This window comes from Urtica dioica, chromosome 7 (genome assembly GCF_054948205.1).
Source record: "Urtica dioica subsp. dioica isolate 48M chromosome 7, U.dioica_male_clone48M_v1_H2, whole genome shotgun sequence".
In the NCBI taxonomy this organism is placed as follows: Eukaryota; Viridiplantae; Streptophyta; class Magnoliopsida; order Rosales; family Urticaceae; genus Urtica; species Urtica dioica.
This window is the reverse complement of record NC_142762.1, coordinates 30,018,968-30,031,827: the sequence shown is the minus strand read 5'-3', so window position 1 is coordinate 30,031,827 and position 12,860 is coordinate 30,018,968. Positions and strand designations below refer to the sequence as shown.

Here is a 12,860-nt window from a genome sequence, read left to right as displayed (position 1 = left end):
TAAGCTCATATTGGGTTGGTTTCCTTCAAGCATAATTTTTCTCCTACTTTCTTTGTGTCTGACAGCAGATTATGCTTCTCAGAGATATGGAAGTGGTTACGTACTTAGAATCCGACTTCGGACTATGTCCAAGTCCTTGTTGAGTCCAGATAACAGCTTGAACACACGTTTGGTCTCTACGATTATGCAGTAGAGCTGTACGTCTTCAGGACAGGTCCGTTGGTGGTGTTTGTAGAGATCGATCTTCAGCAATACATGTGTGAGCGAGCTGAAATTCTGAGTGACACACATCTCTCCTTGACGTAAATCGTGGAAAGTGCTAGTCTTAAAGAGTTCGGACGCATCTTCTGAGTTGAAGAAGATTTCTATAGCAGCTTCCCAGATTTCTGCTGCTGCGGAGCAGAGGAGAAACGTTTCCCCAATTTTGGGGTTCGTAGAGTTTATGAGCCAGGACATCACCATGCTATTTTTAGCCTTTCAACCCTTGTATGCCTGATGTTCGCACTTTGGATTTTTTGGCATGGTAGTGAGATAGTCATTCTTGCTTCGCGCGGAGATGAACATGAGTACAGATCGTGACCACTGGAGAAAGTTGTGGCCATTTAGTTTGTGACTCGTGACATGATGATAGAATTGATCGGGATTCGGCTGAGTGGGCTTTATTTAAGAGGCAGACGAAGTGGTATGAGGACAAAGGTGTTCATGGTGATTAAATTTCTGAGCTCTGATACCATGCCGTAGAAACTGAGAGAGATAATCGTAAGAGACAGAGAGAGTTCCGAAATTTGAGTATATATTCTATCTTGTTATTTGATGAATTGAGGTTTACATATTTATATTATTACTAGATACATAAACTAGACTAGATACACTTGAGTAATAAGTAACCTAGAGAACCTGAAGAAATAATTACAATGAATCGTGACAAATAATAAATACAATATTTGTTCCAAGATTGGTGGAAGTTCTGAGGATGTTCCAACCTGGATTAACTGGTGGGGAAGACGAGCTGTAAATGAGTTGAGCTGGGACGACGAGTTGAATTTCAACAAATATAATTTTTTTTCTAAAGTTTTGAAGTTACAAAATTACCAATATGGGGTAACTGTAAAGCAATGAAGCTACAACAATATCAGCGATAATCAAGATTCAAGACAAGAACGATTATTGTAGGAATTAACCTTCAAGCACGCAACTTTCAAGGCAACCAAATATATGGTAATTGTTACTATTACGTAACTTATTCATTTTTCTCTATCATAATTTTAAACTAATTGTTATTCTAATAACCAAATGGTGTTGTGCTAACTACCAAAACTACAAGCTTATTTTTTTTTATTAATCCTCAATTCGCAGTTGCACAAAAAACTTGAACAATGGTTTGTCTTTTCAGTTCCCTATTATAGCTATGACATTCTTTTATTGCAATTATTTTCACTATTTAACATTTGAATTACATATCAATGAAATGATAAAAAAAACAAGACAATGCTTCATTGCTATAAGAAAACTTGCGAATGAGCATAAGCGTAACCCGACAACACAAGTAATCTCTCATCCAAAAGAAGATGATTTGTTGACAATTTTTTATTCATTGAAGAAAATCGAAGCGGTAATACCACATCCTTCTATTTAAATTATACTAGACACGTCGGAAAATTTATTTGCACATTTGATTTATCATATTATGTTTAAGGATTGGTTGAGAGATTTTTTTTAAAATTTTATACTCGCGCACATTCATTGGCTCTAATTTTTATTACGTCTTAACATTTTATCATCATATATGCGGACAAAATAATCAGGAAGCCATTGGTTCAAAGCTATTGCATCAGTGGTCCATTACAAGCAAAAAATTTACTACACAAGATGCAACAATTGTAGAAATAACACAACAACATCGATAAACCAATATTTTTCTTGCTTAATTTGCAGTGCAAAGAAGACATCATAAATGTTATGGTAAATCCGTCAATCCATATCATACCAACATAGTTGCTTTTGAGATTATGTTTGCTTATCAATCAACCTAAATTTTATCATAGGCTTAGAACTCAAGTCAATTTCAAAGCTGATAATGACGTCATTCAAGCTATTGTATTTGCAGACCCTACACAAAGTTGTTTTCTTGCAAGGCAGCTCAAATATCACAACCCAATAATTAGGTAAACTATCAGTTATGCATCTAACTAATTACTAATCATTCCATGTATGTTTTCCAAGGAACATAATCATATATACGTACTAATATTTTTAGTTAATTTATTAGTGCTATGACCAATCTCTTTTGAAATCAATATTTAAGCTCGTGCGGAAACATACAAAGCTTTTTATGTGCTTTGTACAACATTCGAGTAATCGAGCTCGCAACGGCAACGATATACCATCAGCCAAGTATACGGCTTGAATGAACTAAGACTCTATACAAAACATTAGGCAAAAGAGAAGGTAGTTTACTAATGACAAATGCAAAAGCTAATGATCCATTGTACTTGATAGAAGAAAATGAAACTAAAGGAGCAAACACTTTCGATGTTCCTTATACTCGGGTGCCTCACAACAGTTTGGATGACGAACCATCTTCCACATCAACTACCAAAAAAGAAACTGAAGCTTCAATAATTACAAGATTGAATGAACTGCCTTTCTTTTTTGGAATATTTCTGTTTTGCTAAACTTTTGAAACTTCATATTATAGGAATGGTTTATTTTCTAAATATTTAGTACATATTATATCGTTGTAAGCTTAAAAACGTTGTTATTGTATTTGATGTATGTAAGTTATAATATTATTTTGATGTTTATCTAAATCATATTTGTAGTAGGGGTGAAATCGGTTCAGTTCGGTTCGGTTTTGGATCAATTTGAAAATCAAAACCAAATTTTCGGTTTTGAAAATTTTGAACCAATGACCGGACCGAATTGGTCCAAAACCGAAAATAGGTTAACCGAAAATTCGGGTAACCGGTTCTGTAAAACCGATAACTAGTTTTATAACCGTTTTAAAACTGGTTAACCAGTTCTGAAACTGGTTAACTGATTTCATAATTGGTTTAAATCTCTTCAAAATCAACAAATTTGATAATCCGATTCAAATCGGTTATCCGGTTCAAATCGGTTATTCGGTTTTAAAACTGGTTATCCGTTTTATAAAAAAATAATCGGTTAAATAACCGATAACCGAATTTTTGGATACTCAAAACCGATAACCGAACCGGTTCTTAAATTCGGTTGCGGTTAACCGAACCGAATTTTTGGTTTGATGACGTGGCACCGAATTTCGGTTCCGGATCGGTTCGGTTATCGGTTTAACCAATTTTCGGTCAATTTTTGTACACCCCTAGTTATAGTATTCAAACTTTGTTCATTTTGGTATATAACACAAACGGTTAAAATCATGTTTGGTTTTTGTTTATTATTATTTTTATTCTAGTTATTTTTACAATTAGAATGTACTCAACGATGCAAGTCTTTCCCTTTATGCATATTTGACGTATTTTATTTCTCTTACTGACATCGATAATTAATTTTTCAACTTGAAGAAGCAAAGCTTTTGCGTTCGCAAGGTCAGCATGAGATGGCCATCAGCCTTGCAAAATACATCTCTCAGAACTACCGATCTAATAAAGAGTCTTCAGAGGTTTATCGCCTGGTTGGAAAGTGGCTGGCAGAAATTAGATCTAGCAAGTTAAATATCTCTTCAGAGAACCAATCTTATTTATCTTTGTTCATCCTTTATATTTTAATAACATCCATGACTGCTGGTATTTAACTATCTTATGTTTAATAACATCCATGACCGCATAGCTTTAGCTCAAGAACTGTTTTAGAGATCTAACTAAAGCATGCTATTTCACTTGACAAGAAATCCGTCGAAAGACAGGGCAAATGTCATTTTCATCTTGCACACTATGCGGATGCTCTTTTCAGGAGTCACGAGGAGAGGCTTACCTCCAATGAATGGCAGGCGGCAAAACGCTTGAGGAAACACAAGGAGGTAACACTAGTATCTCCCGAAATGATGCCATTAACAACATCATATAGTTGTATTGGATTTGGAAGCCCAGTAACTCATTTTCCGAAACCCATTAGCAGAAGCCCACCGGGATGGAGATCAAGAGGTTGTCGTTCCTACTCTACTGTGCTCTGTCGTTTGGCCTAAACGACATCGTAGTGCATAAAGGGACGGAAGCCATCGATCTCTCCTGATCTGACGGTCACGCTCTCTTTTTGTTTCTCTATCTCTTATATAATGAGCTCGAGACCTTTGTTCGAGTCATTACGTCCTTTCGAATACCGGTTAGGGTTTTTCTCTCTTCTTCTCTCTGAGTGGTTTGTTCTTGATCGATCGGCTTGATCGTGTTTCTTGTGTGAAACTGGTAAAAAGAATTGCCTGTGATTGAGAGTGTGAAGTTGTATTCATGAGTTTGAGAGATTGGCGATCTTGAGGGTGTAATCGAGACGAAGCTAGTACCGACCGAGTTTCTCCCAAGAATCTCAACGTGCACTTAGATCCTTTTTGGATCGAAGCATGGGAAAAATTTGGTTATGTCTTTTTCTTTCTGTTCTTTATTGTTCTTGCACAAATCCGAGTAGTTCTTTCTAGGTCAACGCATAATTTAGGACTAAAGTTACAACAAGATGGATTCCTAAAGCACCGCAAATGTACATGATTTTTTTAAAATTATTGTTTCAATTGATCAAGGGGATAAATATGACTATCCCCTTAAAATACAGGAGTTGCAAAAGCAACTTACGATGGACAATGAGGAGGCTGAAAAACTGCATGTATTTATTTCCTGTATAATATTCATGATTTATGTTTACGCTTTTGCATAGTTTTGACAAAATTAGTTAACTAACTAACTACATTAATTTTCATGATAATAGGGACAATTTTCTTAGTATAGCATTGGAGGGGTATAAACGTTGTTTGGTTGGTGGTGACAAATATGATGTTAAACTGGTTTGTAGCGTATTAAATGTAACATATTAGGTGCTTTAACGTTTGTATATCTGTAATAGATTCAGTCATACAAATTTATACCACTGGTCTACCAAATTGCCACGTACCCACGCTATGCATTCCAGTCATAACCAAGTGTCTGGACTATATAATAGAATCCCTCAAGTATGTGTGCCTAAGATCTTTTCCATCCTCTTCGTAACGGATTGGAGTATCTGGATACTCATTTCATAGCTAACATAGAAAAGAGATCCTGATTTAGTAGACGTGACTGTACTATTTAGCAATCATCTAATAGAGACATTTGGAATGTGGTTCTGGAACGGAAGAAGAAAAAGAATTTGAAACTCAGATCTCCATAGTCTCTCACGAAAATCAACATAATGAAACAGATTATTGAAATTTTGTGCAGGTGTCTGAGCTTCTTTAGTCAGGGAAGGCGATGTTGAAGGAGCTTAGCAACGATTTCGAAAAGCGAATGTTTTCAGCTCTTGTTGTCAACAGAGCAAATTCAATTTTATGATCCGGAAGGGTATTAGGTGCGACATGTCATGAAAGAAAATCAAAATTGATAAATTTTATGTAGATACAGAATCAAACACGTGACGCACATGATCTAACCTAGTATGCTAAGATCAACCGTCATTATAAGCCTTCTCAGCCATAAGTCCAAAGCAGAGTCTTTTTATGCTTCTAAATGAGATTTGGTGATGATTAATTTCCACTCATACTGACTCTAGTTTAGCCGGAAGTTATTTGATGTTTACAAGTTAAATCACTCTCATGTCCCATTTTTATGGCACAGTTGCATTGCTATTGACATTCTATTTCTTTATGCATGAGAGATCGTTATAAATATATTACGTTTGTTCCATAATATTATATACCACAGTTTTCAACATTCTTCTCTCTTTGTGTTGCGATGTGGGACTATCCAATCTACTATAAGGCTTTTTTCATCAATAACTTATATTGCTTAGAATAATTTTACATTGTATGCATTTTTTAAAATTAAATTAAACAAAGAAAAATATCGCTGGAGAATAGGCAAATCCAAGGCTTTTTGTTGCTAATATCCAAATATGGATGAATACTTGGACATATTTATTTATAGTCATTTTGTTAGAGAAATGCAATTCAAGGATGAGCAGATGGTTTCCCCTTTTTCCGAGTTTATGTTTTAGAAGTTGTGAAAAGCAAAATAAAACCAAACAAAATGTTATAACCATCTTCCCTTATTTTATTTTTATTGTTAGTATAGCTTTAGAAGGGTAAAATATTTGGATGAACAAGGTAGGTAGATTTTTTATCCCATCTTTTTTATTTATTCTTTTGACTTTAGTATGATGTTTTGATAATTATACCTATTTGATTTGGCTATTTTGTTACCATGCTATAAAATATTAGCTTCCTATTCCTTCGGTTTTTATCAAACATAAACTTTTTCTTTTTTACAGGAAAAGATTTATATTGAGACTAAACTTACAGACGTGACATGACACCGTAAGAGTATTACATAGCCCTAACTATTTTTTTTAACAATGTTTTAATGTGTTCCAAATTTGCAATCACCTCGTTTGAAAATTTTATGCTCTAAGGATGATTTTATTTATTTTTATATTTTGAATACATAAAGTTTGTTGAAGTAAGATTCCTCCCGTCAACAGTCATAAACTTTTGAGTAAAAGTTTGATTTAAAGTTTCTATTTTAGTTGCGCATCGAATTCTCGTCATCGAGACTTCAATCAACGAAATTAAATATTAAGCAAATTTGACTATTTCATACGTCAGGGTAATTTTATTGATTGTTTAGACCTCCGTCTAGTTATTTCTTCTCTACTTGTAAGAGATTACATGAAATATAAATATCTCTAAAAAAATACGTAATCAATGCCTCTTATAATCTTCATTTCTTTTTTATATTTTTTTTTCTTTTTCTCTTTTATGTTAATGTGACCACGGTATTGCTCCTCCATAAGTGAGGGTTATGAATAAAATTTTTCCGTGGTTCCGCTCACGTTTTACAAAAAAAGATATTATAGATTATAAAAAGAATTTCTTACAACTAGTCAATTCTCTAGTTTATTTTAAGATTCAAGCCAAAATTTTATTTAATTAAGAAAATAGTTCATCAGACTCATAGTAAATTAATTAACTAAATAGTAAATTTAATTTACTTTTTTATTTAATTTAGTTTACTATTTATTTAATTAATTTACTGTGGGCCTGGTGGACTATTTTCTTAATAAAATGATATTTTGGCTATTTTTTTAAAAAATGGTGAGTTATTAAGGTATTGGTCTTATTGCTCCATATTATAAATTACAAAGAAATGGAATGAATATTCAAATTTCATTGAACGAATTTTGGATTACAATAGTAGTTTGAATATGAGCGAGAGATCGCACGTATAAAGGAAATAAAAAACATGTTCTGAATTATATTAGACTATATATAGTACAACAAGTGAGCTTTTGAATTTCCGTCTATTTTTCTAAAGATATTTGTTGTTAGTGAGGATTGATCTCACAACCTCTATTTCAGAGGGGATGTAGAATTACCATTAGATTAAACTAGGGGCCCGTTTGGTTCAGTTTTTTAAAGCCTGTTTTTGTTTTTACAAAAAACCAAACTGCCAAAGTGATGTTTGGTAAAACAGTTTTTCCTAAAAACTCCAAAAACGATTTTGCATTTTGAACGTAAGTTATGAAAGCTACAACTCTTAGCTTTTGGTAAAAGCGATTATATATCCTGAACTACAATTACAATAATGTCCTCATTTATTTTTGAAATTCCGAAATTATTTCCTAATAACCCTCTAACTTCTTCTTCAGACTCGCGTTCAAACCAAAAATATCTCCTAAAATTTCTCAACAGATTATCATGAATCATATACAGCTTAAGTGAATAAATAAATGAGCCGATTATCAAAAGCAATCAGAAATTACACGTACAATTCCGTATTAAAAAATGAAAACCTGCAAGCACCGACGCATTTGAAGCGGATCTCTCAATCAACCTCTGAACAATACGCTGGGGAAGAAACTGAAAAGAACATATTCCAGGTTAGTCTTTTTTTTCGTTTCTGTTCCCAAATGATCTAAGTAGACAGTAAACCTAAAGTGCAAAACAATGAAGAAATAAAACAAACCTAGTTGGAGAAGACACATTCTCGAGTACAGAGTTACATTCTGACTATTTCACTAATATTAGATACCTTGACTATTTCTCTGGAATGTTTAAGATACTAAAAGAATAAATTTCGGTATGGATGCATAAATCATGTCAATTTTGAAGGTAAACTAAATATATGAATAATTTTTAAGGTAAAAAAATTATAGCACATACAAATGTTTGTATTGTATTCAATGGGAACCCGAAGAATAGCGGTCACGGTTGCACCACCGGTTGGATGTGTTCCTTCGCAACGGACTACAAGAGTCAAGTCGCGGCGTCTCTGAAGGAGCGGTTCATCTTGGAGCAGAAGATCAACGAGCTCTGGCCAACGACCCCGAGAACTACACCAAAGTCCAGACCAAGCTGGGAACAAGCTGCTCGGAGACGAAGACAAGCTCCTAATGGCGAAACAAACAAAAAACCAGATCAAAACCCAAACAAAATAATCCCGGATTTGAAATCAAACCAGAAAATATCAAAACCCCCAAACCCCTAAAATCAAAAACGTTGAAAACCCCTAAACCAGAAAACCTAGAAATCAAAAACCCCCCACTTATAAATCAGCTCAACGATTTGAAAATTGACCTCGAGCACAAAGGATTTGAAGAAAAAATCAGCTCATAGCCTCGTTTCCCCGCCGTTCTGCGTGATCGCTCGCTCACAGCCTCGTTTCCCCTGCGTTCTGCCGCTCTCTCTCTCTCTCTAAAAAAAGATGTCGCGAGTTAGAATGTTGAGGAAGAAAACACTTAACCAAAGTTAGTCTCACCACCGAGTGAGTTAAGTATTTTTTTTTTGTCTCACCACCGAGTGAGTTAAGCGGTGGGTTAAGTATTTTTTTTTTTTTGAAACAGAGTGAGTTAAGTAAAGAGTAAACTAGTGTGTATATTTTACATTTTTACTATTGAAAGAATTAAAATAATACATTTTTTAAAAGAAGTAAAAGAATTCAGCAATTGAAAGAAATAATACATTTGTTAAGTTTTACTATTTACTATTTCATATGTTATATAATAGAAATAATTTATTTTTTAAATTTTATTTAATTATTATAGTAAAAATTTATTTGAATTAAATGTATACTTGTAGATGACTGAAAATCAAGATACACGATCTCGAACAAAGGCAGTATGGGATAATGATGCCGTTGAAATCTTATGCGACGTATGTATTGCGGAGATTGAAGCTGGAAATCGACCGGGAACAAGCTTCACAAAAGTAGGATGGGAGAATATGGTGAAAAATATTTCCGAGAAAACACAAAGGGGATACGATAAAGCTCAATTGAAAAATAAGCTGGAGTTACTGAAAGGTGAATGGAAGCTCTGGAAGCAATTGATCGGAAAAGAAACTGGCCTTGGATGGAATGATAACAATAATACTGTTGACGCAAGCGAAGAGTGGTGGCGTAGTAAAATAAAGGTTTGTATCGAAAATCAAATCAACTTACAAACTTAAAATTTATATTATAACTAAGATACCACTTTTTTGTAGGAGAATAAAAAATTCGGAAAATTTCGCAAAGAAGGCATTTCTCCCGATTTCGAAGATAAACTGGATACGATGTTCAAAGATATAGTTGCAACTGGAGCGTATGCATTTTCTTCTACAACTAACCCTCGTCATTACGGTGGTAGTGAGGCATTTCCTAGTGCTGACAACTTAGAAGAAAGAAGTGATGAATCGGAAGATCCTGTATGTCAGCCGAATCCTCAAAAGAGTTTGAATAATAACAACAAAAATCCCCTAGACATCAATAATTTTCCAAAGTTTAAAAAGGCTGGTGGACGGAGCAAAGTTAGTGGAGCGGCTAAATTAGCTTCTCAAATCGAGCGTCTTGTGAAGGCAACAGAAGAGCGTAGCGACACCGTATATGTAGTACGCAAAGAGATGCCTGGTACTAGTATCGCTGAAGTAATGGAAGTTGTTGTGTCACTGCCTGGTATTGTAATCGGAGATCCAACGTGGCTTTTTGCGACCAAACTATTTCAGAGTCGCGAGAAGAGAGAGATGTTTGCAACGATGAAAGATCCACATATTCAAAGTTGTTGGCTCACTTACGAGTATGGTCTACTTTATGGCTCTAATCCAGGAGCAGCTCCAAATATTTCGCGCGTTTGAATTTTTAATCAATTGTATTGAATAAGTGTTCTTATACGAGAACAACATTCATTGTTTTGCATTTGTTGTTTATTTTGTTTTACTATAATAATCAAACAATACGAGAATGTTAGTCTCGTTTATATTCCTTGGTTACTTATTTTTTTTAGCATAAATAATGTTTATATTGAATGTTATTTAATCTTATGATATCACATATTCGTTTTCAGGAACAAATGGATACCACATCAGATGATGAGTTCGACATTGTTGCCAAAAAGGAACATAACGAACACAATGTTCTTATACGGAAAATTGCTCATTTGATGCAAATTTATTATGATACATACGTACATAAAGTTCCTTGTATGGATTAAAAAAAAACGGGGCATATTTTTCTTCAAGAGATATTGAGGGGAAACAAAATTCGGTGCCAACGACTGTTCAGAATGGAAAAAGAGGTTTTCACAAGTTTGTGCAATAACTTGGAAACAAGTTACGGTTTCAAAGGTTCAAGACATATGACTGCATTGGAGATTTTAGGAATGACTCTAATGATTCTAGGACATGGTCTAGGAAACCGGTTAGTGCAAGAGATGTTTCAATATTCTGGTGAGACGATAAGTCGATATTTTTCGAAGACGTTGGATATATTATGTCTCATGGGAGCCGATGTCATAAAACCTGCTGATCCAGAATTTAAGAGTACTCCCAAAGAAATAGCAAACGATCCAAGATATATGCCACATTTTAAGGTATTATACTCATATTTTTGTTATTTATTTTCATCGATACTCTGTATAAATTAATTGAGATATTTGTTTTTTTTTAGGATTGCATTGGTGCTATAGATGGTGTTCATGTTCCAGCTTCTTTACCTCAAGCAGATCAAATACCGTTTATCGGTAGAAAGAAGATTCCTACTCAAAATGTTATGGCTGTATGTGATTTCAATATGAAATTCACTTTTGTGTATGCTGGTTGGGAAGGTAGCGCTCATGATTCAAGGGTATTCTCTGCCGCTCTTCGTGATACTGAGATTAACTTTCCAAAACCTTCAGAAGGTATGACTTTTTTTATTTTTTTTTTATTTTTTATAGCTTTGTCTTGTATACAGTTTAAACTAAATCATTATATTCAACTTGATATGTCACAGGAAAGTATTATCTGGTTGACGCTGGTTATCCTAATTTGCCTGGATATCTTGGTCCGTATAAAGGTCAAACATACCATCTGGAGCATTTTCGTGCAAGAAGAACTCAACCTACTACAAGCAAAGAAATCTTCAATCGTGCACATTCTTCTCTGAGAAGCGTCATCGAGCGGAGCTTTGGAGTGTGGAAAAAAAGATGGAGAATCCTGAATGTCATGCCGAGTTATCCATTCAAAAATCAAGTAAAAATAGTTATCGCAACTATGGCACTGCATAACTATATTTGAATGCATGCAAGACAAGAGATGGATTTTGAAATATTCGACGAGACAGAGGGCGATGGCGAGGGGGATGAAAACGACACAACTGAAGATCAAGATGAAGATTGTCAGACTTCTTCGAGTAGTATGGACAAGTTAAGAGATGAGATTGCTGCAAGTTTAGTAGAAACAATAAATTTGTAGTTTACATTTTTGTCAATAATTATAAAACTTTATATTAAAAATAAAATAAATTTGTTTCGTCCATATTTTTCTAGTTTGTAATTATAATTCATATATATGCATATAAATAAGTGTATAAATAATTATTATTTAATTTATAAGACCATGTCTATTTTAGTCTTTTGCCCATAATATATTTATTTTACCAAACGCTAAATCAGCTTTTGTTACCAGCAACAACTGTTTTATAAATAGTTTACCAAACACCTGTCAGTTTTTAAAAAAAACAGTTTTTTTTAAAAACAGAAACTAAAAGCACTTTTTTAAAAAACAAAGCTGTGCCAAACGGTGCCTAGATATTACCGGCTCCACGTCTCTTTCCAATATATATGTATATATATATATATATATATATATATATATATATATATATATATATAATTCCCACGTACAAGCCTATGTAGTGGGCTTAGGAAAGTCAATGGGCCCAACAAAATCAGTCCACATAAATTTATCCCGTTTCTTTCTTCCTTTTTTTTTTTTTTTTTTTTTTTTTTTTTTTTTTTTTCCATTTCGACTTTTCTTCATTTTCAAGCAATCAAAAACATTTTTTTTTTGTCCTCATGATTTCTCTTTCTGCCCACTTTACTTCTTTGTCTTAACTCCCTCTACGTTTTCATGAAACATAGAGGCTAATATTACAAACTGTTCAATCACGTGACACATTTGTTTATATTTGTGTTCATAAAAAGCAGGCTCTGGTATTGATTAGAGATTTATGTGATACTTGGCGTACAAGAATATAAAATGGTTACAGAATAATTAATATCTGGTGATCTTTTGGATTAACTAACCGCTTTAATAAGAAGAAAAAAAAAAACGTGCAAGGTATTGGTGATTGCTTTTAGGCCGTTATACAATCAGCGCGTTTGAATGATAAAGTCCAAATGGAAGAATTGAGTGTCGAAATGCTATTTCAAGATCCGTGAAGTAATCTCAACTTCCAAGTTTCTTCTCCAATGAT

At 33.9% G+C, this 12,860-nt stretch overlaps 1 pseudogene; it reads left to right on the top strand.

Annotated features, from left to right (window-relative positions):
- The first annotated feature begins 9,229 nt into the window (after positions 1-9,229).
- Positions 9,230-11,857, top strand: LOC149390727 (uncharacterized; annotated as a pseudogene).
- Positions 11,858-12,860: the final 1,003 nt, after the last annotated feature.